This window comes from Myotis brandtii, unplaced genomic scaffold (genome assembly GCF_000412655.1).
Source record: "Myotis brandtii unplaced genomic scaffold, ASM41265v1 scaffold300, whole genome shotgun sequence".
Classification (NCBI taxonomy): domain Eukaryota; kingdom Metazoa; phylum Chordata; class Mammalia; order Chiroptera; family Vespertilionidae; genus Myotis; species Myotis brandtii.
The window spans coordinates 2,885,475-2,912,821 of NW_005361459.1; the positions used below are offsets into that span (position 1 = coordinate 2,885,475).

Below are 27,347 nucleotides of genomic sequence, written 5' to 3' on the forward strand. Positions count from 1 at the left end.
ATAGTTGCTTAGACTTGCAGCTGAGAGGCCGGCAAGTGAGGCGGGGAACGTTGGAGTCTGCAGCAAGCAAGCCTCCCTGCTCGCTTCAGTGCCTGGCTGCCGGCCGCCATCTTGGCTGACAGTTAATTTGCATATACTCACTGATTAGCCAATGAAAAGGGTAGCGGTCGTACGCCAATTACCATGTTTCTCTTTTATTAGTGTAGATAGGTCTGGCTGTCCCCAGTTTTTTCTGCTTATGCAGATAATTATGGATTCAACAAATGTTAGAGCTGAGAAAAAGATCTTGAAGATTATGTAATCCTACTATGTCATTTACTGTTGAGGTTATTAAACCAAAGAGACAAAACTTCTCTAGCCAGGACTAACTCTGCTAGTTAGTTTGAGATCTATCACTAGACTTTGATTCATTTGGCAACTAAATTAAGGGGGTTGAGAAGAGAACTCACATTTACTCTGCACAAAGGCTTGAGTGAGGTTAATGGGTAATTACAGAATTGTCTAGATTTTCACCCATGCTCTACCCCTACACTGGTATGCCCATGTCACGAAGATATACTTATCTAGTAAATACTGTTTTAGCCCATCTATACAATTGTTAAGTCAACACTGCCTAAGCTATGCTGGGAAAGAAAATCGTAGTCCTGGCCTTCAAGTAATTTAGAGTCTAGTTGGAGGAGACAGGCATATAAAGAACAAAGTACAAAGATGTGTTAAAGGAAGTGTGATATAAATATGGCAAGGTACATCGAAGACACAGTTTCAGTCCTGCTAAATTCTCCTAAGGTTTTCACAGATATTTCATGTGTTAGTTAATGGAGTGAACTTTAAAATGTACATTCTCAAAGGAGTTTACATTTCAAAGTAGGTTGGAAATACTGCTTTTTTATCTTCTCTCCTTTCCCTCTTTCCTTCCTTTCTTTGAGGTGGGGAATGTGTCCAGAATGTGTCACTTCTGGAAGAGATCGGGCAGGCAGACCTAGCTCTGTGCTCCAGAGTGGGGCAGCCACCTTCCATCTTTACCCCATTCTGGAAAGAGAATGCCAGTCACCAATCCTGCACTCTCTGGTTCATGATTCACCTACTCCATTTATTAGTTTATTCACTCACTTATTCAACTGAATGTCTGCTGTGTGCCTGCACTATGGATACGTTGGGAAGCAAAGACAGACATGGCTGATGTTTGATTCCCAGGTTACAGGTTCAATTCCCTGTTGGGGTGCATGTGGGAAGCAACCAGTATATGTTTCTCTCTCTCCCTCTCCCTTTCTCTCTAACATTAATAAAAGCATATCCTTGGGTGAAGACTAAAAAACAAAGTTGACAGAAGGGTACAATAGAGAAGAAGTTGGCTAAATATGAGATGGAAAGAGAGAGGAGGCATACCCAGTGGTGCAATATTCCTGAGAGAAGGGGGACCCAAAGCTAAGGGAGGTGGACAGAGTTGACTTCAGAAAGGAGGAGAGACAGAGAATTGGTGGCGTAACACCTGCTTCTCAATTTAGCAACTGAAGTTCCCATCACCTGAGTGTTCCTCTTTGCTCTGCGGAGTAGATGGGAGGACTTTCTCCAGGACAAATGAGGGGGGCTCAGGTCAGAGCATTTGAGGTAGCAGCGAACATTTGAAATGGTGTGGTAGAGGGACCAGTAGCAAAACCAAGAAGCCACGCTGTGCTAGGTGGGGCTGGTGGTTGAGGGTAAGACTGTCCCCTGCGGTTTGACCTCAGGCACAAATCCTTCCGGAGTGTCTCCCGGTGCTGACGTTCCAACCTGCTTTTTCGCTGGGAACCGATATTGAACTAATCTCCTGCGAAGTTGATATGTTCAACTACACAAAAATATATTTTACATTGAATGAAAAAGAGAAGAAAAAATTTTGTTGCTTTGCTTAGATTTTCTACTTGGCTTTAAGTTTGACATGAATATAGGCCACTGTACTTTTTAAAAAATATATATTTTATTGATTTTCTACAGAGAGGAAGGGAGAGAGATAGAGAGGCAGAAACATCGATGAGAGAGAAACACCGATCAGCCGCCTACTGCACACCTCCCACTGGGGATGTGCCCACAACCAAGGCACATGCCCTTGACCGGAATTGAACCCTGGACCCTTCAGTCCAGGCTGACACTTTATCTACTGAGCCAAACCAGTCAGGGTGGCCACTATACTTTTGATTGACTCTTTACCATGGGTTTTTCTGCCTCAACATGTTTTTAAATTCACAACTTTTTTTCAGTCTTTCTTCTTGTCAGCTCTTTCATTACAGAACTTTTCATTTGTTATATTTCCCTGTTCTTACCCTGCGTTGCTTGCAATGTGATTACCGCTGTTCTGTATGCATATTATTACTTTAGTTTTGCAGAGACTCCCTTGTGAGGAGCAGAGTGTAATTTATGAAATATGACCATCGTTCTCGAGACACCTCTGTGCTGTCTGTTAAACTCACTCAAGCGGCAAGGAAGCGTTACCATCCCGTCAGCTTGTAAAGCTTCAAGTTGCCCCTGGTATTTAGAAGGAGCCTCCCTGACTCCTCCGGGGATGGGGCCCTCGAGGGAGGTCCTGCCTCCTGAGCCGCTCCCATGTCTGGCATTTACTATTTGAACTAACGCAGGGACAAGTGTCTCTAGATGAATTCAAATGTACGTAAAGACACATAATTCTACTTTCAATTATTAATTAAAATTATAATTATCCAAGAAAGTGATGCTTCATAGTCATGGTTCCGGTCCTTTCAAGAGAAGCTAGCAGTATATAACTGGGCGTAGTGGCCAGACTGCCTGGGTCTGAGTGCCGGACCTGCCAGGTGCGACCAGGTGTGACCTTGGGCGGTTACCGCTTCTTTGTGCCCCCGTTTCCTTTTCTGTAAAATAGAGCTGATACCACTCATCTCATAGGATTACTATAAGGGTCAAAAGAGTTAATGCATACAAAGCTCTCAGAACAGGGCCTGGCACTTAATAAGCACTTTACGCACCCTGTTACTTGCAGTGCTATCAGTGCCTCAGAAGGCCGTTATCTTCTGTTGCCTCCACTTGGCAGTTTCATTTAGGAAACACTTAGCTTTCATCAGGTGCAACTCCAAAAGTAGGTTATTTTGTGTCTGATTTTTCATGTCTAAATTAATAGGATTCACAATAATAATGTCTTCTATGATGTGAATGTTGACTTATCGTCTCCCATATATGTAATAAGCAATATTCATTCCCTTTGCATTAATAACAATCTCCCCTCCCCCGGGGCACTGTATGGCTCTTGGATGCAGGGACTCTTCAGCCGTCTTGGCACAGATGAAAACATTCCTTTTCAGCCTTTTTAAACCACACAGCAGCGGAATCGGCTGCTTGACCTTTCATTCTTCCTAAGTCTGTTTGGATGGCATCATTGGCTGAAAAGATACAGTACTATTCAGAGCCACTGTGTGCTACCCTTAATTGAAAGGCCCTGACATTGACATTGAAGAGGGTTGGCTTTGGGGCCACCAGCAGACAGCTTTCTTTAGAGTCTTGTATTGTTAATGACTCAGAGAATGTTTTCTAAAGAGATCAGAATCAATCCACTAAAGAATCAGTGGAGAGAACTTGAGAGCTTTAAAAGTGAAGAGGAAGGTTGTGAGAAAACCTAAAAAAAGACAGTTGGTGTGGATGAAGGGGTAGGGCTAGCTCCCTGGCAAATGTGTCATTCATCCCAGCCCAGCTACTCAGAAGTGTTTTTCCAGTGGTCAGGGAGATAAGGAGAAATCCTGTGCCAAAGAACAATGAAAATGTCTTTGAAGGGATGTAAGGGAAGCCAGAGGCAGACATGGAGTGAAGGTAGACCAGGTCCTGCCCTATGTATCTCAAGGAAAGATTTATTTAGCACTATTGGTCGCTCCTGGGCGTATCAGTGTGTCTGCTAGAGGCACAAAGGATGGCAATGGACATGCTGCCCAGTGCCATGCCCTGCAGGCACTCACACATCCCCAGGGCACATGGCTCTGCCCACCGGGCAGCTGCAGCCTTCCTAGGCCTTCCTCAGCACCGCCTCGCTGTGGACAGTGCAACAGTGGAAATGCAGTCTGAGCACAAAGGAAGTGGCAGTTTCAGGGTTTTAAAGAAAAGCTTTTTCATTTTAGAAATTAAAAACAATGTCTCCTGTGTCAGTTTACTATGTGTCCCGTGAAATGGGTTTCATCCTTATGCTAATTGAGTGCTGAAAAGAGGAACTCCTCTGCACTAGAGGAGAGAAAGGGCTGGGGATCAAAGACTGTCTGAGTGGCTTACAGCCAAATGAACCCCTCAGTCCAGCCCCACTTAGTGAGAAATCAGCCTCTGGGCTGACCTGGCCCTCAAGACAGCCAGCCTAGGGGAGCCATGAGCTGCACTTCCCACCCACAGAGCTGACCCCCAAGCCTCCAACGTGGCTTTATGACCCAAAGAGTCTGCAGGTTTCCCTTTGGTCTCGCACCAGCGATTTCCCTGGCATATCCAGAGCCTGCGATTTCCTCCACTTCTGTTGAAAATGAATAATTAATTCATAAAAAGCGTTATCTCAAAAGCACAAGGTAACCCATAATTCCATGACTGGAGGTTCTCTGAATAGAAGGGCAGTGTATTGTGTTTAGTTCTAGACTTGCCTGTTCTCCTGTTAGAACTTGAGATGTTGAGGATGGAACCTCATCTCTGTACCTTCTGTGCTAACATGGAGCCTCCAGCAGAGTAGCGCTTACTCTGCTCTGGTTGAATTTTATAACTGACTTCTGGAGATTCCTGTGGGTCTGCCCCCTGGTTGTTCCAGGCCAGTGAGTAGAGAGAGTTAGAGGTGTCATTCTCTGCTGTCCGACTGGTTCCACAGAGACTCTTTATCAATTTGATTCTGCCAGTCTTTTCACCTGGTTTTCTGTATCCCTCCATCTATGATGATGCAGGTATTTCCTTTAATTTTTATTACTTTAAGCAGACAATTCATGATGAAGAGGGAGACTACTTCTTGTTTCAGGGGCAGGACTAAGACCAATGGGAGGAGATTATAATAGGTTGACATCAGGGGCTGTTTGTGAAGGAGCCAGTCCCTCTCACTGAGTGTGTTTAAACAGAAGCTGAGTGGTCATCATGAAACTGCCGTCCCAGGGATGCCTGCCCTGAGACTCCGCTGGCCAGAGTGCTGGCGGATGGCTTACCTGGGGGACCCTTTCAGCCCGAACATGGGAACCTCAGCTCACAAGTAGGAACGGAGGAACTGCAGTGGGTGAATATGGGGCCCTGGCACCTGGGCCCTCTCCAGGGGCAGGCCGGGCCGGCAGTTCACCATGCTGCTTGAGCCCCTGGGCACCGGGGGAGACTGCACAGAGAGTGCTGACTGGGTTGGGACACAATGCACCTTGTCTTCAGCGAAGAGAATTTCTTGGGAATTTAGTACTCACACTGCTGGGGGATTTGACATGGGAACGTCAAGGAAAAGGGGGTGTGGGTATGTGTGGTCTCTATCTGCTCGATAATAAGACTGTAAGATTTATGTTTCGATTGGATTCATTTCCCCCTCACATAAGGATGTCTGAGCCTAGAAGCGGGTAGCCAGGGAGGCGTTTTAGTGACCTGGAATATAGAAAAACACATTACACAGTTTTCTGAAACATAAGGGTCTGAAATACATTTAACCATTTGGAAAGATAATGGAAATTGTGCTTCTTCTTTCTTTTAACTATTCCCTTTGAAGTTTAACTATATGACATTGCCCCTTTTAATTTTTTCACAAAACCAAAGCTGGCAGAATTCAAATGAGTATGAGAAGCTAGTCACCAGCCAACTACTGGGCTGCATCTCGGCAGCAGATGACAGTTTCCTGCTTTCTCTCTGTGGCGGTGCCACTCTGCTGAATGGCAGGAGTCAGTGATGTGCCAAATATCACGGGCTTTGCGAAAGAGGTGGTTGTAATTGTACAGGCATCGGCATTGAAGGAACCCAAAAAGGGGAGGTGTATGTGGCCCCATGTAGGATCCAGAAGGAAGGAAGGATGGTTCACAGCTACAGGAGGTCTAGGGTGCTGTGCTTGGAAAGGCTGTGGTGTGCATTGGTTCACTGAATTCAGTTAACCCCCCAAAACGGTACCTCCTATGTGTAGCCCCTATAATAGGAGTGGTGAGCTATATGAAGAAGAATCCAGTAACTCCCTCAACTAACTTAGACATTTAGTTCTTCTTGAAAAACAACACAACTAAGAGCCACCATTTTTCCATTTTTTTTTTAATACAGAGCAAGGCACATTAATGTGCTTAGTAAACTCTGCAGATCCCAGAATGTGCTTTGAGTTGAAAGAGGTACTACCCAGGTGCCCCATGAGTAACTTCACAACAGGAGAGCATCCAGCCTGGTTGTGTAACAACAGTACAGTCTTCTCCTGTCTGGGGCTGGGAGCACAGAGGTGTGGCAGTTGAAAGGGGAGAAATCAATCAGAACTGAGTACACGATGCAGATTTGCCATGTACCAGACATATGTAGTGCTAGACGCTGGAGAAACAAAAATAGATAAAGGAACAAAATAATTAAAATGTGATGAAGGTCATCACCAACAAAACCAAAACCTGAGGAGAAAGAAAGAGGTATCATTTGGCATTAAAGATAGTCCCTTAAAACAATCAGCACCGTTGTGGAGCCAGCAGCGGAATCCATGGCATTACAGAAAGGCAGAGCGAGATGCGCCCTGGGAGGGATCTGCCCAGTCTGTTTTAGAGGTGGGAAATGGAGGCCAGGGGAGAGAGATGCGGATGCCGGCCCTGTTTAGTTTACGTTTCTTTCTGGCTGCGTTTATGGTGGGTAAATACGCCTTCACTTAGAGACAGATGCTATCTCTTCTCAAAACGTTTCGGCTGCCGGTGACCAACTCCTAGAGTTGGAGAAGCACTTTCTGGTGCTGATGAGGAAATATACCGGTGGAGTGCAGTCTCCTGAGCTGCCGAGCTTCCTCACCATCTCCCGCTTTAGTGTTTCTCAGCACACATTCCTTTCTTGCCTGTCACCAGAGAGTTCCTCTCTGCCTCTCCTCAGCTCCACTCCTTCAGAAGTGTCCCCACGCTGACCATAAATAGTAGGGCTGAAAACAGACAAGAGGTTGTTAAATTTGGCTTTTCCCCTAAGAGATGATGTAGGGTTTAGTAGCTTCAGTTATGTTCAGTTTTATTTATAAATGGTGATGACTCGCATATGTGAGTTTATTTTCTGTGTGACAGGTATTTCACATGCAGCCACATAAGCCAATATTTAATTTACTTTCATGCTGTCCTGTTGGAGAGCAGCAGCCAGTGTAAATAATGAGGTACCGACTCCAGTGTGGGACTGCCTTTGAGAAAGCTTGGTAGAACCAGCACACTCTGGGGCTTTTCCAAATGCAGACCTGATAATGAACTAGCTGGTTGAAAGGTCATTTCAGTCAGACAATCAGAGAAAACAGTGGGGAAAACATTTCTAAACCTTAACTAAATAAATTTATTTTTAGATGGTTTTTACTGCTGATTCATGCAAAAAAATCAGTCTGTTATTCATTTTTCTTTTATTTTGTTAATCACCATCAGAGGATATTTTTGCATTGATTTTTAGAAATAGTAGAAGGGAGGGGAAGAGACAGAGAGAGAGAGAAACATCAAGGTGAGAGAGACACATCAATTGGTTGCCTATTGTACGTGCCCAGACCAGGGCCAGGGATCGAGCCTGCAACCAAGGTACATGAGCTTGACTGGACTTGAACCCAGGACCCTTCAGTCCGCTGGCTGACACTCTATCCATTGAACCAACCCAGCTAGAGCCAGTCTGTTAATCTTTATTTAGAAACAGTTAGAGCAAAAAGACATCTAAGTTTGAATCCTGCTTTCACCTTTTATGCTGTGTACCTTAAACAAATTACTTAACATCTCTGGGCTTCAGTGTTTTCACTTGTAAAAATGGGGATGGTAACATTATTGCATAATGTTTTCAGGAGTGTTATATTTTAGTAATAAATATAAGGTGTCCTTAGCACAGTTCCTAAAAAGCAAACAAATGCTAATTCTATTCACCCTACAAAAGAATAATCCTATTTGGATAAATGGGATCATTTTATAACACCAAGAAGACCATGTTATTCTGGCCTCCCATACCATTGCCTTCACTGATAGGTACTTGAGTGGTATGTACTTGGCATCTATCAGTAGATCCTGTGAGAAACAGCCATATGAAATAGGTTATTGTATGTACAGTTGGAAAATTGTTGAGGATCTCATCTATTATATCACTCAGCGCCCCCTCTATAAAACCTTTTGTTTGAAATTTTACTACCAAGAGATGAAGACAGAGTACAGGTAAATTTTATCCTAAGAATTGTGTAACTCACCATTTTCCCTTTTACAGAGGCTCAGAACCAAATTTGAAGCTCAACTGGTTTATGCAGTAGTCTTCACAGCTTGCTACGTACATTGCCCTTTTCCCTGATCTCAATGATTCTATTCTTAACATTTCCCATTTCTGTGTTGGGAAAGAGGTTTTGATACAGTTTAATGATATTTCAGCCACAACTCAAAAGTTGCCCAGTCCTGCTTACAAGTCACGCCTGCCCTTCACACGCCCCTCAAAGCGTCATGCAGAGGGGCTCCCAGGGTAGCATTTTGTTCACTTTGGGAGCACCCCACACCTCAGTCCAAAACTGATGAAGGAGAGGGGCTGAGCTGGCTGAAGCACACGTCTGCCTCATTCCAAACTGACCTTCTGGTCTCTTTTTGCCCACTTGCATGACTTACAGCCTTCAAAGCGACTGGGGGCAGGGGGGAGTGGGCAGAAGTGAGTCTGCTGGAGAAAGGTGTCAGTAACAGTCCATCCCTCGTATTGAGTCTTAATTTATATTCATTGTTGAATTGTGTACTTTCTTTTGTAAGCTCCTTTAAATCCTTTATAGAATGAAGCAAGATGTAAAAAATACAAAGCTTCCAGATGAAATACATATATATGTATTTATGTATATATATGTGTATACACACACACACACACACACACACACACACACATTTATCCATATATATAAATTAAATGTAGCATGTTAATGATCTATATACCTAAACATGGGTGAGTATTCCCCAAATGCACATGTGTATGAAGGGCGATCAGTGGCTGGGCCAGTCGTAGCCAGTTTACTCATAGGTCAAGTCACAGAGTTATGTCTCTACACTGGAATCACCTAAGTCAACACTGACCAGGTAATGTGTGTTGAACAGGCGGTGTCCCTCACTGACCAGTGCAGATGCCATACTGCAGTAAGTCACTTATTCACAGGGCTGCATCTCCTACCCAGCTCTTAGCTTCTAGAGGGCAGAGACCAGGTCTCATTGTCCTTCACACTTATGGTATTTGACCCACAACTGATGCATAATAAGTGCATAAGGGATGAATGGATAAATGAGAAGTTTTTAATGGGGAGATTATTCAGAATAAATGAAATGTAGAATCCTATATAATAAAAGCCTAATATGCAAATTGTCCCCTCTACCGGGAGTTAGACTGGGTGTTTGATCACTCGCTATGATGTGCGCTGACCACCAGGGAGCAGCGCAGAACATGGCAGGCATCGGTGATGTGGCGCTGGCAGTGGGAGGCAGTGGAGGTGCTGATGGCCCCAATCAGCCCGACAAGAGTGGGACCGCGGCAGGATGGTGGAGCAGGTGAGCAGATGGTGCCAGGCCAAGGTGGGTGCAAGCGGGGCCCAATCGCCCCGCCAATTGCCCCACAGAAGTCTACCAGTGGGGGGCAGGGCCGCCGCCCGGCTCCCAGGCACTGAGGGAGCCAGGCGGGGACCCGATGACTCAGGCAGAGGGGGGTGTGCGGGGGCCCAGGTGCTGCCCAGGGCCCATAGGTCAGGTGGGACCTGCCCTTCCATGCCAGACGCTTGCGCTTCCATCGCCAGCCAAGCCTAGGGACCAGGACCGCACCTGTGCACAAATATTGTGCACCAGGCCTCTAGTGTCAGAATATTTGCCAAGGGATGGCATTTTGGACAAGTTGTTATTACTTGTAGGAACTTTCGGAAATACAAACTGTTCCCCTAACCAAATGCCACTGAGTAAGATCCTGCTTTAATAGACAGATAAACATGATTTCTCATTAGCATGCATTGCACCGGAGCCCCATTACACTTTTCAAAAAATAAACAGTGTGCAAGTGTTTCCATGCAGCTTATGCTCTCAAAAGGCTCATCATCTGGTTTACATTGTTCATTTTCTTAGAAGCCCTGTGCTACTGTCAGTGCAAAGTTACAACTGGGACTCTTCACAATTATTACTAATTCTCAATGAAGACTGAAATCAGGCGGCTTCACTGAATTTACAATTGCCTAAAACATGTTTATTTTTAGTGTCCTTCTGGTGCCCTCCCTAGACAATGTATTCCGCATCTGCAGTCTATGCCTGACTATATAAAAGATTTGCATGTTCTCACACCATCTATAATAATAAAAGCGTAATATGTGAATTAGACTGGACAACCTTCCAGACAAAGCCGCGACTGTGAGGGCCGAGCCCCTTGCACGAGTTTTGTGCATCGGGCCTCTAGTTATAAATAATGAGTGTCAGTGACCTAATTATGGTAAATCCTTAGGTAATTACTTCCTGCCTTAGTTAGGGGAGTTATGGTGGCATAAGCTAAAATTGTTCCATCTCGAGACAAACTTTGAGGTAGCTGTTATAGTTAAATATAGTTCACTTGCCGCATGTTATTACAGTTAAATTTAACTAATTTGGGGCCTGTCCCTGGCCAGCAGCTGAGGAGGAGGCAGTTTCAGTGTCCGTGAGTCCCTCGGAGAGAAAAACGAGGCTCCACAACCCAGCTTCCAGAACATGATGTGAGAACTACTCCCACGCTGTCCTCGTGCTTCCTGTCGCCAGAGTTGGACAGTGTGTTGCTCAAAGTGTTTGGTTAACGAGCTAGTCAGGCACTGGACTAGTATGATGTAACCAGAGGAGAGCTCAGCATTAAAGGAATTCCGCTCAGTTCTTCCTGAAGTTACAGAAAACCCTTATATCCAGAGCCATGTGAGAGAAACCGATTTCTCTGATTGGCTGGGCTCCCTTCTTTCATGCCCCCTTCCTCTCATATCATAGGGCCACAGCTATTACTTCTTCCTGGGCCTTCCAGCCTGGTGGAGTGTTTGTTTTGGGGGAAATGTAAAAGAACTTCTTCAAAGAGCCAAGCCAGAGGGTAGTTTAACCTTTTAAAGATGTTTCCACTGAATGAAATCTTTTACAGCAGAATTTACTTAGTGAGAGCTCTCCTGAGCTTGATGGCTCACTGTACCAAAGATTTTGACAGGATACCCACAGGAGAGATCACATCAGCACTGATAGGGGAAGACTGAGCCATCAGCTTTGTCTAAGAACAAAAGTTAAGAATCACTGTAGCTAGATTGCTCCCCTGAAGACAGGAACCAGGCCAGGAGAGGAAATGAGGATTGGAGGAAACATTGGCCTACTTTTGCACAAAAATATCATGTATCTACTTTGGGAATATACGCGTTGTTCTAATAGTTCAAGAGATGGTGACATTGGGAAAAAGTCCTGAGAAGGATGCATGAATGGACACAGGAGTCAATAGATAGCTGTGTGAAAGTTAGGAAACAGCAGAGCCCCTTCCGTGGGAAGAGGAATGAGAAGATAGAAGTATATGGAATCTAATGCAGATTCATTGGGGTCAGTACACAGTTTCCTTCATCAAGTCCCAAGTGCAACGCTGGTAGGGTAGGCACACCCACTCCACTTGTGCCTAGACACCCACCCTGTGACCCCATCTAGCACAGATGGCCCAGCCTCACTAACCCTGGTCATATCCTGGCTATTCAGTCCCAGGCTGGTTTAGCTAAAAAGGCTGAGTGTTCTGACTCTCAAACTAGTGTTCGTTCCACTGTAGCGCAGTTGCTTCCCTTGGGCCGAGACTCTTCTAAAAACTCCCCCTTTGCATTTTGATCAAATAAATTTTGGCCATGCGAATGGTTTGTGACTTTAATGGGCAAGCTTTGATATGAAAAGTAAACTGTATATATTACCTAATTTCAAGGGCAGTTAATTTTTCCAGAATTCTGATATCAAAGTGAAGATTTAGTTTAGGCTATTTAAATTCAGGGAAAAATAATCAAGCCTTTCTGTATCTCCCCCTCCCAATGCCCTCTCCCCACTAAAAATAGCACCTGCAGTCAGTCATGCCTGTGTCACTGCTTGGTGCAGTCCAGGGCTAGGCTGTAGCTGGACCTTCAGAATGAGGCCACAGTGCTTCATGCTGGAAGCTAAGTTTGGTTGCCACTGACAACATGTGTTCCTTTCTGTTCTTTCCCTGGAGTTTGTTGCCACCATATTTTGCCTTTGCATGGCAATAGTAATGGGATGAGATGGGCCACTGCAGTGAATGCGCCCTCTGGGCCTTCTTTGATGCACAGAATTCCTAGCCATTTATTAGGGGAAAGTATGTATAATTAGCATAGCCAAAGAGCTATGGAGACTATAACTGTACATGAAATTTAGCTCATCGACCACTATCAAATCAGACTACCAGCAAGTGGCCCAGCACCTTCTGTGTGCCCCATCCTGTACTTCCCATCCAGGAGAGGCAAACGATTGAATAGATGTGGTCCCTACCTTAAAGGACCTTGGGAAAACATAACCAATGAAAGCAGCAGCCTGTATTTGTCATGCTCAGTCTCATCATAGATGTGTATGTTGCAAACCAGCTTGTGCCTTGAGGGCAAAAGCCATGTCATCTGTCTTGTGCACAGTGCCTGGCACATACTTGGGAGCAGGGGACAGTTGTGTTTGTGGAACAGAAATGAACTGGTGGCCTCCTTCTGTAATCAGGACTCAGTCAGTACACCATTCCTTCATGCCCTTCCTAGTGCACACACCTGCACCTGTCCACCCTGGTGCAAGTGTCTGGGGAAGGGAGAGGAGATGTAATTACAATAGTTTACTTGGCAGTAAAGAATTCTGTGTTCCCTGCACTTGTGCAGAATTCACGTGAACTTGTACTAGTTGGATTTGCCAGCTCTTTGGGAGTGAGGAGCAGATATCAGAAGCACAGGGGCTTCCAAGGAGGGAAGCTGTGTCACTGCCATGCCGGTGATGCTTGTTCCAGATAAACTCCAGCTGTGGAAATGTACAGCTGAGCTTCTCAGCTGGGTGCCTCAGTATACAGTGCGTGCGTTCCTGTGCCAACATGACTGCTGAGCTCTCGGGACATCAAGGTATGTCTGCAGTTATAATTCGACTTGATGATGGTGTGAAAGATATGCATTTAGTAGACTCCAGCTGGCCTAAGCAATGATGTTTTGTAGGTTAGGTGTATTCAATGCATTTTTGACTTGCAGTATTTTCAACCTACCAATGGTTTTATCCAGACATATCCCAGGGTAAGTCAGGGAGCACCTGTATATGGGTATAGATATAGACATGTAGTATATATACATTTCTTCCTAAAGGTTAGAAAGATACACAACAAGATGGTAACTGTGCTTATCTTTGGATCGCAGGATTGTGGTATTCTTTAATATTTTTTACTTATTAATTTTCATTTTTAAATCATTCATGTGAATTAATCATGTAATTTTTTAAGTTAACCAAATACTAATGAAAATGTTGAAGTAGGACTTACCAAGGTTTGGTGGTTTAGCCAAAGATTTTATGTATATATTTTATTCCAGCTGACTTAGAAACCAGTTGTCCTGAGTATATGTCCTTCTTTTTTTGTCTGTTTAAAAATATTTTCAGTCAGTGAATGCTTCTTGGGGAAAAAAAAGAAATAGGAAAGCAGATGTCACAAATCAGAGAAATTGCTGCATGTTGATAGATTCACACCATTTTTTGCATCTAAACCTAATATTAGGTAAGAGCCCAAACTTTCTCCATTTGTAGATATTCTCGTAAAGTTAACTTTCTGTTGAGGATATGTTTGATGGGCATGTAAAAAAAACCTATTGGCCAGATGTTAGTTCTAATTGGCTGAACTGCAGAAGACACTGATGGTTGACCCTTGGGTGATATGGAAACACGCCAGTGCAATAGACTAAAAGCTGGGAAATCTTGTTTCCATTTTCCTCTTCCATTTACCTAGTGCCTGTAGACAAGGAGTGATGACTGGACCATTGTATTTTATGGCCACTCAAATATATTTTCTTCACAACAGTTCTGTGATGCCTAATTTCTTTTTGCCTAAGCTCTGATTCTTAAGCAGGAGTTAGAAGGCACGATATTTGCCTTCTCACATTGGAATGCCTATAACCTAAATGAGATCAATATCATTTAAGTCTGGGAAAAGTACTATTTTTGCCAGTTTCCAACATTATAAAATACTTCCATGTTTGGAACTGTGGCATTTTATACTGAAAGGGGTTTTAAAAAGAGATTGTCTGGTCCAGTCCCTTCATTACACAAATGAAAAAGTAGAGACCCGTGCAGTCAAAGGGAAATGCCCAGAGTCCCAAGAAATAGTGGCAGGGCTGAGGTCAGAGCCCAGTTCTCTTTTTGCTACGTTTAATATTCTGTACTTTTTACCTAAGAAGCCCCAGTTATTATGGGGAATTTCTACTAGAAAACAGTGTTTTCTAATCTGCATTTTTAGGGGGAAAATAAATTTAAAAACACAGTACCTGGCACAACACAGGTAGTCAATAAGTACTTGGTAACAAAAGTATTTGATACACTTGCATATGTTCACATATTAAGTAAGTAAAAAACGTAGCACATCTGCATACACACATAAATTGGTTGGTGGGTAGGTAGGCAGGTAGGTAGATAGGTGGGTGGACAGACAGATGGGTAGGTAGATAGGTACTGGGTAACAGCATGTGTGCTCTCACTCAAGCACGAGGACTTAGTTAGCATGTGTTCCAAGTCTACATGTCTTTCTTCAAAGGAAGAAGCTCTGGAGAGGAATGACAAAGAATTATAGGACACAGAGAATATACTCCTATTCAGTGAAAACCTAGCAGAATGGCTGGGTGAGAAAGCCATATACACCTGGATGTTCGTGTTTTTATTCCACTATAGTATTGTCTACAATAATCCTTTGTTCAGTCATGAAACATGTTACCTGCCATTCCACATGTATCAACTATAGCAGCGGTTCTCAACCTGTGGGACCATCCTGCATATCAGATATTTATATTACTATTCATAACAGTAGCAACATTACAGTTATAAAGTAGCAATGAAAATAATTTTATGGTTGGGGGTCACAACATGAGGAACTGTATTTAAAGGGCCAGAAGGTTGAGAACCACTGAACTATAGTGTTAGGAGACTGGTTAAATTAGGCTAATCAAAGAGCAAGTGTAGTAAGAACATGACCATGTCATTATGCAGCCTATCTTTGTTTTGGATTTGAATTTCCAAGATCCTCATATTTCATTTTAAAAGAGTAACTTATAAAACATTAAACAAAGAGCTTCACCAAAATAGAATAAGTTGACAGATAAATAAAATAAGCCTGGACTAATTTGTAATACCCTACAGAGGGTACATTGTTTTCATCATATTTTCCATGGGTTAACCTATCCAGCTGGAAGTTAAATTTCATTTTCTTTTCCAGTTCACAGAATGTGTCTTCTTAATCACCTTTTCTACATATTGAGCAACATCTCGGTCATAATTGTGGCATATGCTTCATTGAAACTATGGATAAAATTTATTGGTTTTCTCTCACCTGAAGAAAATTTCACTTTTTTATTGAATGAAGGAGGCATTTCAAGTATAAATTAAAATAAAGACAACTACTTTTGAATTTGGTTGGGCTCATATAAAAAAATAATAGAATAGCAGTCAAAGCAACCTGACTCAAGTTTGGTACAGAAAAATTTAATCTAACACACTTCTTTTAAGTATGCAAGAAGATTTTCTTAAGGGTCCTTTAAGATATCAGCCCCAGTTATCAAGGAAACTTACCTGAATGGCGCACTAGATGAAAGAGGGGTTTCTGTACTTATCTACTATTGATGATTTCATTTATTTGATTCTCTTTCTGTCTTCCATTCTCCTAATAATGTCACACATATGAGACTGGATACATATTTAGAAATATGCACTTATGTAATCTTCCATTTTTAAATCATGAGACTAACAATATATTTTGTTGCACATGCCTCTGGTGTCCTAGTTGGGGGTGTGCTTAAATTCTTAATAACATCCTAATAAAACTATTGCAGAGAGCAGAGTTAGCCATAAGGACATTCACAATGTCACATTAAGATAGAGTGTGTGCCGTGTGCCTTATAATGATACATTCAATGATTGCAAATGGGATTTTATATAGAAAGTCTCAAAGCAGTTAAAAATTCTATATGGAGCCATTTACTTAATTATCTATTAAGTGCTTACAAACTTAATAGGGCTTAGTCTTGTTTTTATTATACATTAGTAAGGGAAAATCCATAGTCAATCTTGAATGTATGCTGTGTCTTGCCTTGGTGATAATGGCTACAAGATTTCCTCCCTTCCTCTTGCATCATCCCATGGTATTTGCTGCTTCCTGAAGTCAATATAGACAGACTTGAGCCAACTGAAATTTTTCAATATTTACCTGGTACAAAAAAATTCCATTTGAGAAAACCACAGAGTGTAGTTGTTCCTGGAACAACCAAAAGATGGTTATTACTGTTGGAAAGAATTATTTTGTCCTGCTTTACTGTGAGTGACCAAAATAGTTCTTTAAAAATCTATTTTAAATTCAGAGACATATGTACATTTAAAGTACCCACACATCTAAGATTGTTCTGCATTAGTTTCATGAACTGCTACTCTTTTAATTAAAAACATTTGAAATGCATAACCCAAGATGAATAATTTTTATATATTTATAAAACTTTTATATAAATTTGTGAATCAAAACAAATTATCAAACCATGTGTCTGGTTTTCTTTTTATACTGGCCTGATATAAATGCTGAAATCGAAGCAACCAAAGTTAAAAAGGACTAATTTGTAGGTAGGGGATGTCTCTGTCCAGCCTTATTCCATCCCCTGGCTCCCTTTCAACAAGCACTTTCTTCCCATCTTGCTCGGCCTTGCCCCTCACACCCTAATATCTGTTAAGAACTTGGCAGTGAGGCAACACAATAAAGTTCTGTCCGACAGACTTCTCTGGAGACAGGACATTCAGATGGTCTGCTCCAAACACTGTCTAATAATTAGAGCGTAACACAAAGACACGGCAGCTGTCTTCAATACTCAACCCACCTGTGTGAAAGGAAGTCCTGCAGATGCTGATGACTCCTTTAGTGACACTGACCTTGCAACATGGCTTTGGGAAATTAACGTGGCTTCAGTGAGAACTAGAACAGAGAGGAGTATGCACCCAAAGGACTATTGCCAAAGCCGAGTTATTGTTTCTTCCCCTGTGCTTACATAATTGAGTGTGTGTACATTTCTAACACTTTCACTTTTGCCGTGCACTTATTTGAAATGTTTGTTTACATGTCTGTTGCATTCACTTGATTGTAAAATTTCTGAGGGCAGGAAACTTATTCGTGGCACCAAGGAGATGTCCAGCAAATGGCTGTAATATGAGTGACTGAATGGACCAGTCTGTCAGGCAGTTAATCTAGATGGAACAATAAGAGTATAGATTCAAATTATGTCATTGAAAATTGCAAAAAAATATGGATGGATGGAAAATGCAGAAAGGTAGAACTAGAGAAAAGTAAGAGCGGTATCACGGAGTCAATGCCTTCAAGGTTTCGAGCTGAGCAAATGGGAGGATTCCGGTGACAGTGGTAGAAATGGAGTACTCAATAAGAGAAGTTTCATGAAGGAAGTTGACAGATATACATATAGAACAGTTGAATGAAAGTGAGAAACTGTGTATCACAAATTTTTTTTCAATAAAAGTCTTGAAAATGTTCCTCTCTCTAGCCTCTGACATCCCTTTCCCTTACCAAGTCCCACCCAATTTTCTGGAGATATGTTTTCAGGTAAATTACTTTTTGGCAGGAAAAAAACTAATTTATAGACCTAGCAGATGTACATCTTTTAAAGAACATTTCCCTTAGTTCTTGGAGGTCACCATCCTTTATAGACTTGGGAGGAGAGCAGGTGAGGGATATAGAATACCCAAGACTGGTGTCTTGAGGAGAAGGCTTTCCCAGCCCAATGGCAGTCCATTCTGTAAGAGGGGAATTGCCAGCAAGGTTCCATCCTTCAGATCTTGGTGTCTTCAGTGGTTCTAAGTTCACAACAGAGAAGACACACTTTTACGTACAATCTATGTTATAAATTCTGTGCCCTATGCTACTAGTGTAGATAGCCTCTTAATTTCCAAGTAGATAATTTCTGAAGAGGAGATGTACCTCATTTTCTACCCAGCCACTCTTTGTAGCGCAAGGACTGCTTGGGCACTACTTCTGCTATCTCATAGGCCTCTGGAACTTCAAACACATCTCATTCCACATTCTTAAATATATCCAAGAAGGAGCTACTTAGCTGAATGGTGTATAAGCTCGGAGGAAAAGAACTTGATATATGCTAGTTAAAATCTGTTAGTTACAAAGGGAATATCATAAATAATTCATTTTTAATTTTCAGCCCCTCGTTCTTCAAATTTTCAGATTTCCCAAGGATTTCTTTAAAAGTTCTATCGAATGACAGAATGCAGAGATATCTGCCCTGTGTTTTTTTGAGCTTTTGTCCATTGTCTGATACCCAATGGTGAGGCTGCAGTCTTCTCTTGACCCAGAAGTAGTGCCCCTTGAATCAGAGGAATGTCTGAAACCATTGATTTGTGGTTGGAATAGTAAGCTAAGCTCTACTTACATCTTGCCAGAGACCTTAGGAAAGCATCTCCCAGGTATTTTTGCTGGTGAAGAGATGACATGCTGCTGTGGACCTTCTGTTGAAAGCCAGAAACAAGAGTTGACAAAGCAAACCTATTACTTTCTAATGTTTCCTTCAGGCTGTGCTCTTTTTTAGGACTGATATCCTCTATAACCTAGAGACTATGTCTGTAAGACATTACAACTAGGCCCTTAAAATGAGTGATCACTGGCTCTGGAATATAATTGTAACCAATATACTCTCAGGTCATGAGCTTTCTCTCACCCTTTCCCTTAAAATGCAATAAAAACATTAAGTCCTACTTAACCAGCATGCCTTGGTGAATGTTTATGCAGATTTTGTGGGGGTATTTATGTCGTGATATTTTTAGTTCTAAATTTTGTTTCTGGACACTTTCTCCATCACCCCTACCATCCTGTCAGCAATCCACAGGTTGTTGACTTCTCCATAACATTGATCACCTCACCCCATTTTATTCCCTAGGATACCCTAAATAATGCAATGACTTTCAAAAGATTGGAATCATATGATCATCTCAATAGATGCAGAAAAAACATTGAGTTTCCATTTATAATAAAAACTCTAATCGAATGGGTTTAAAGGGAATATAACGTAAGATCATATATGACATTTCCTACAGCTAACATACTCAACAGTGAAAAGCTGAAAGCCTTTCCTCTAAGGTCAGGAAAAAGACAAGGATGTCAACAACTGCCACTTCCATACAACATAGTATTGGAAGTTCTAGCCAGAGCAATTGGGCAAGAAGAATAAATAAAAGGTATTCAGATTGGAAAGGAAGAAGTAAAACTATCACCACTTGCTGATTACATGATACTTTATTTGGAAAACCCTATAGACTCCATTCAAAAACTGTTAAAACTATTAACAAATTCAGTAAAGTTGCAGAATACCAAATCAGTACACAAAAATCAGTTGCATTTCTAAACACTAATAATGAACTATCGGAAATAGAAGTTAAGAAAACAATCCTATTTGTAATTGCATCAAAAATAATAAAATACCTAGGAATAAATTTAATTAATAAGGTGAAAGACATATATTAAAGACTATAATACATTAATGAAAGAAATTGAAGAAGACACAAATAAGTGGAAAGATATTCCCTGCTTAGCATTGGAAGAATCAATATTGTTAAAATGCTCATACTACTCAAAGCAATCTACAGATTTAAAGCAATCCCTTTATTTTTCAAAGAAATAAAACAAATAATCATAAAATTTGTATAGAATCACAAAAGAACCTCAAATAGCCAAAGCAATCATTGGAAAGAAGAATAAATCTGGGAAAAAAAGACTAAAGCTGGAGACATCAAACTTTCTGGTTTCAAACTATATTACAAAGCTATAGTAGTTAAAACAGTATGATATTGGCATATAAGCAAGACACATAGAGCAATGGAACAGAATTGCGAGCCCAGAAATGAACACACATATATGATCAATTAATTTATGACAAAGAAGCCAAGAACATACGATGAGGTTAGGACAGTATCTTCAATAAATATTTTTTAGAAAACAGGACAATCACAGGCAAAAGAGTGAAACCAGACCACCATTTTACATCATACACAAAAATTAACTCAAAATGGATTAAAGACTTGAACATAAGACCTAAAACCATAAAACCCCTAGAATAAAACAAGGTAGTAAGTTCCTTGCCATCCGTCTTGGTGATGATTTTTTTAAACCTGACACCAAAAGCAACAAAATAAAAAATAAGACTGCATCATACAGAAAAGCTTCTGCACAGCAAAGGAAACCATAAACAAAATTAAAAGATAGCCTACTGAATAGGAGAAAATATTTGCCAATCATATATCAGATAAAAGATTAATATCCAAAATATACAAAGAACTCATACAACTCAAAGCACAAACAAATAGACAAAACAAAACAAGTAATCTGATTTTTAAAATGGGTAGATGATCTGAATGGGCATTTTCCCAAAGAACACATCAGATGACCAATAGGTACATGAAAAGATGCTCAACATCCTTAATTATCATGGAAATGCAAATCAAACCACAGTGAGCTCTGGCCAGTTTTGCTCAGTGGTTAGAGTGTCAGCCAGCAGACTAAAGGGTTGCCGGTTCAATTCCAGTCAAGGGCACTTGCAGGCTTGATCCCCAACCCCAGTCGGGTGCATGTGAGAGGGAACCAATTGATGTTCTCTGTCTCTTCCCCTCCCTTCCACTCTCTTTGAAAATTAATGAAAAAAATATCCTCCAGTGAGGATTAACAACTCCCCCATACACACACAGACACAATGAGATATCACCTCACACCTATTATAATGGCTATTCTCAGGACAAGAAATAACTTGTTGGCAAGAATGTGGAGGAAGGGAACCCTTGTGCACTGTTGGTGGGAATGTAAAAATAGTACGACCACTATGGAAACAGTATGGAGGCTTCTAAAAAAATTAAAATAAAAAAAATAAAAAACGATCACAAAGAAAAAAAAATTAAAATTAGCACTACCTAATGGCCTAGAAGTTATACTCTGGGTATTTATCTGAAGAGAACAAAAACACTAACTTGGAAAAATATATGCTCTGCCATGTTCTTCACAGCTTTTTTACAATGGCCAAGATATGGAAGCAACCTAAGTGTACCTTGATAGATGAATGGACAAAGAAATTGTCACACACACACACACACACACACACACACACACACACACAGGAATATTATTTAACCATAAAAAAGAAGAAAATCTTGCAATTTCTGACAACATGGATGGACCTCCAGGGCATTAAACTAAGTGAAATAAGTCTGACAGAGAAAAACAAATGCCATATGATCTCCTGTTTATGTGGAATCACAAAAGAAAAAGTTATCATGTAAATTAGCAAACATCTACATAAATATATAAATATGACTTTAATAATGGGCATGTAATGTACAGCATGGTGACTACAGTTAATAATACTGTATTGCATATTTGAAAGTTGCTAAGAGAGTAAATCTTGAAAGTTCTCATCAGCCAGGCCAGCATGGCTCAGTGGTTGAGCATCGATCCATGAATCAGGAGGTCGAAGTTCAATTCCTGGTCAGGGTATATGCCCGGGTTGCATGCTAGATCCCCAGTCAGGGGCATGCAGGAGGCAGCTGGTCAATGATTCTCTCTCATCATTGATGTTCCTATCTCTCTCTCCCAATCACTTCCTCTCTGAAGTCAATAATAAAATATATTTTTTAAAAAACTTCTCATCACAAGAAAAAAATTCTATAACTATGTGTGGTGAGGATGTTAACTAGACTTATTGTGGTGATCATTATGCACTACATCATTATGTTATACACCTGAAACTAATATAATGTTATTATTTTAAAAAGGATCAGACATGGAGCAGAAACTAAAACTGAATTTCTGCATCACAGTTGTGACGGATTTACAGGAATTTGTCACCACAATGAGTCATTTAGTGGTCATCTCTTGTCTGTTCCTACATTGCAAGAAGCAGCTGTTGTTTTAGAGGAAACTATCATTTCCTGGCTTCTCCTGGTGCCTGTTCTCCCCAAAACTGCCATCTCTTTGGCCATTGAAACCCCAATTTAGTTTCCTTCATAACTGTCTCCTACTGTGGTAGCTTTTTACTTGACTACGAGAGCAATTTAGCTTCCTCTGTTTCAACTTCTCATTCCTGAAGGCCTTTTCATTATTTTTTATTGATTACAAAATGAAAATTCATTATAGTGTTTTGGCAAACTAAAGCCTTGTTTTTTCTCCAAAGCTGAATTTTATCCTCTAACTCAATGTGAAAGTAGCTTCATTCAGGTATAGATTGATGGCAATTTTTTTTCCTTCTGCTACATATTGAAAATTCGATTTCAACAAACGCTAGTGGCTGCCATTCCAGTGTAGCTCTGATACTGAGGCTCAGAGAGCTCATTAGAAACACGGTGGGGTCACAGCACCTGTGTGTGCCTGGACGTTGTGTAAATGCAGGCAGAGGTGTGTTTCAGTCCATGGCCTTGAGTAAAGGTGCCCTTCCGGTGGGGAGACACGAGGAGAACAAGGCTGTAACTCTGACAGTAAAAGTGGCCACGGGTTGTGCACAGTCCTCCAGCTCGTCTAGATATCACCCGCCGTTGTTTATCCACGGGGTCAGATAGAAGAGGATGTCTGGTAGGTATCTCTGTCAATGACAGAGGTGGACCTAGTGTTGACATAAGAACCATCTAAATCTGTAAGAATTTTTATAAATTTATTTGAGTCAAACTGACAACAATTGCCAAGAAGCAAAATCTTACTGGATTGAGAAAATGGTCCAGAGAATGGCAGTTTTGCACCTTATTTTATTTTTTATTGGTTTTATTATTTCTTGTTGTTGTTAATCCTCACCTGAGAATATTTTTTTCATTGCTTTTCAGAGAGTGGAAGCGGGGCAGGGAGGGAGGGAAAAGAAGAAGGGAGGGAGGGAGGGAGGGAAAGAGAAACACTGATCAGCTGTTGCCCATAAGCACCCTGACTGGGGAATCAAACCTGCAACCTAGTTATGTGCCCTGACTGGGAATCGCACCTATACCCTTATTGTGTACAGAACAGTGCTCCAACCAACTGAGCTACAGCAGCCAGGGCATTGCACCTTATTTTATATACAAAGGAGGAAACATAAGGAGGATTACATGAAATTCATTGGTGGTAGATTAGAGAGGTGGGAGAAAACAGAGCAGGGATATCACAGATTCAATAAAAAGTAAAATGAAGAGACAAATATTTTACAGAGGTGGATACAGAGTAGTTAACAGTTAACATTTACAGCACATAGAGATGGTATATGAGACAACAAGATAACAATAGGGGTCCCTTGGTCTCTGTGCAGATGGAAGATTGTTCCCTGTGGGGTCTGGAAAAAGGGTATTGTCTGACAGTCCAAAGGTAGTTGTAGATGCAAAAAGAAGATAGACAGGCTCAGTTAAGGTAAAGATTAACCTTTGTCAAGAAAGATACCAGCCTAGCACACGACCAACCACCACAACTCACTTTTAGTTAGGAAGTTTTCATTTCAGACCATCCTATGTGGTTACTTTAGATCTCTGAGTTTGTAAGACCACCACACAGGCCTCCCTTATGCTAGTCAGGTTAGCATACAGCCTCTTTTGTCCACACTACTAGGGAAAGCATTACATGAAAATTGTGGTCAACTGGAATTTAAAAAGGTAAGCAGTCGGCTCTGTATTTTCCACACAGTTGCTCTGGCTCACACATCTGTCCTCTTTTCTGCCATCATCACCACAGGCAGCTTCTATGGAAGGTGACCTGGAGTTACCTTTTCATTATGCTTCTCAAAATTCAGCAGATACTCCTAAATCCACCACCTTAATCTATAACTTGTGGTTAACATTTGGTGTATTTCCTTCTAATCTTGTTTCTCGGCACTTTTTTCTTTTGCAAAGTTGTATTTAAAATGTATATAGATTTTTTTTTTCACTTAAAGTAACATTATAGTGGCTCAAACAATTAGTGAAAAAATATTCTTGTTCTAATAGAAAAACAGGCCGTTCAATAGAAAACGATTCACTAAACAGTGCATCTAAACTTATAGCCAGAAAACAAATTTTAAGTTTAGCCTCATTAGTAATCAAAGAAATGTAATTTAAAATAGTGATTTCATTCACAGTTTAAAATATAAAAACAATGATATCTCCTGATGAGAAAGTAGTGATATAACCACTCTCATCCAAGTCTATATAAATCCACCTCAAAGTGGCTATACCCCTGACCCAATAGTTTTCCTTTAAAAATATATGCTCAGGGAATTTATCTGAGAGAGTGCATTATTATTTATAAAAGTGAAAATTTGGAAACAACTGAAATGATACCCATCGAGAAACACATAAAGTAAGCTTTATTCATCTGAACAATGAACTATTTTGCATATATTTGAAACATTTAAAAGAATTGTTATGGACATTGAAATAAAAAGGCTCATAATAAAACAATAGGTTTAAAGAGTAAGGAGAAGACTGTGTTCTAATTCCAATTTTATAAATATCCTATATAATAAAAGCCTAATATGCTAAGTGTCTAGTTGTCAGTCGTCCTTTCAATCAATCAAAGTGTAATCCTATATAACAAAGAGGTAATATGCAAATTAATCCTCACACCCTCACAAGATGGCTGCCTACGACCAGCCTGGCAGGGGGGTTAGTGAGGGATGACCAAATGACTGAACAGCAGGCTGTGTGGGGCAACCAGGCCGGCAGGGCGGTTAGTGAGGGACGACCAAATGACTGAACAGCAGGCTGCATGGGGTGACCAGGCCAGCAGGGGGGCCATGAGAGGTGATCAGGCTGGCTGGGGGGGGCAGTAAGAGGCAACCAGGCTGGCGGGGGGGGCAGTTAGGGGCAACCAGGCTGGCAGGGGGGCTAGTAAAGGGTGACCAGGCTAGCGGAGGGGTGGGGGCAGTTAGGAGCGACCAGGCCGTCAGGGAGGGGCAGTTGGGGGTGACCTGGCCGGCAGCAGGGGGCAGTTAGGGGCAATCAGGCAGGCAAGCAGGCAGGTGAGCGATTAGGAGCTAGTGGTCCAGGATTGTGAGAGGGATGTCTGACTGCCAGTTTAGGCCTGATCTCTGGGATTGGGCCTAAACTGGCAGTCGGACATCCCCCGAGGGGTTCTGGATTGGAGAGGGTGCAGGCTGGGCTGAGGGGACCCCCCCCCCACCATGCATGAATTTCATGCACGGGGCCTCTAGTTTACATATGTTTCTGAAAGGAAAGTGGAACAATAGTTATCATAGGACTACAGGTGACTTTCACTTTCTTTATACTTTCTCTTATCTCCCAAATTATTTTCAATGAGTGAGTATTTCACTTGTGTGTAAGAGGGGAAAGTTATATAAAGAGGAAAAAGAAGGAAACTTCACTCCTTTACGGCAGCTTATCAAGCATTTTAACAACGCAAGATGGGAAAGTCCCCAGGATATACAAGCCCTTTCTCCCCCTCTGACTTTGGCTGATCCATCTGCTAACAAACTGCTGACTGTTTTCCCAAGAGATGAAAGAAATAAAACGCTCTCTGACACTGCATTTATTCAAGTCTTTTCAGCTCCCTTGCAGCTGTCATTTCCCCCACCACTTCCTCTCCTGCTTCCTCCCTCCCTCCTTTGATGCAGTTTCCTGAGGCTGGCTGCATTTGGTCAGTGGTTGAAGTCTTTCTTTCATAAGCAATTTATGAAGCGATTTGAGTTTTCTAACAACAACCTACAGTTTGCTGTAATAAATTAATGCGAATAGAAGTCGGAATTAAGGCTGCTGGGTGACAGACCATCATGCATACTCGGCCCTGCTCAGAATGTGTTTTGGGTTCTGCTAAAAGTACAATTCTTATACTACCTCAATTTATGTGGCACTTTTTTGTGAATTTCTAGTACCCATATGCCCCCAAAGAGAAGAATGGGTAAGTAAATTATGGTACATCGCCTTGATGGAACGTTATATAGCCATTAAAAATTACAAAGACTAGACTTTAACATCAAAAAGCATTATAAAAGAAAAACAAAACAGATGAATACCTATATATGTTTATCAGGGGTGGGGAACCTTTTTTTATGCCAAGGGCCATTTGGGTATTTATAACATCATTTGTGGGCCATACAAAATTATCATCTTAAAAATTAACCTGCTATATTTGGTCAAACATTTAAATTAAATCACCCCTAATGCCTTGGCAGGGCCAGACCAAATGACTTCCCCAGCCCTGGTTTGCAACAATGTAAAAATAAATACTTACATTGAAAGGAAATAGAAGAAGCATGGAAAAATGAAAACAATTTATGGCAGGTGATAAATGTTTTTTAAACTCAGCCATAAATGTATATTGAATACTCACCATATGCCAGACTCTGTGCTAAGCTGTTTATTTATTTATTCATTTATTTTTAAGTGTAGTTGTATAATATTTTAAATTCTAGAGAAATGTAAGGGAGGGAGGGTGGAACTCACCTTCAAAGATGTCACTGTGGGAAGTGTTGACTGTATCTAAAGGGACCATTAATACACCATCTTTTTGTACACAAGATCTATGTAGATGTACTCTGCCAGGCTCTAAAAAGTATGTTTAATCCTTAGTGGTCCAGGTTTAGTTTTTCTCCCCTCCATTGCATGTAACTCTTTCACTCATGCACTGAACAGATGCTGTGCCCTGCCGTGTGCCAGGTTCTGTTAGGTGAGGGCAATACACAGGGACTTCACTGGGTTTCTGGGCTTTGGAAGGACAGACACTAAACAAGTAAACAAGTGTGATTTCAAGTAGTGATACTTGCAGTGGAGATAGAGAGTAAAGTAGAAAGCCATAGTTTATTTTAAGAAGAGGCAGAGAAGCCAAAATGGGTTTGGCTCAGTGGATAGAGCGTCGGCCTGCGGACTGAAAGGTCCCAGGTTCAATTCTGGTCAAGGGCATGTACCTGGGTTGCGGGCACATCCCCAATAGGAGATGTGCAGGAGGCAGCTGATCGATGTTTCTCTCTCATCGATGTTTCTAACTCTCTATCTCTCTCCCTTCCTCTCTGTAAAAAATCAATAAAA

The 27,347-nt window shown here is 41.4% G+C and overlaps 1 protein-coding gene across 4 annotated transcripts in view; it reads left to right on the forward strand.

Moving 5' to 3' along the window:
- FARS2 (phenylalanyl-tRNA synthetase 2, mitochondrial) overlaps window positions 1–27,347 on the forward strand; it is a 570,273-nt gene that overhangs the window by 462,256 nt on the left and 80,670 nt on the right. The gene's annotated exons all lie outside the window — the stretch shown is intronic.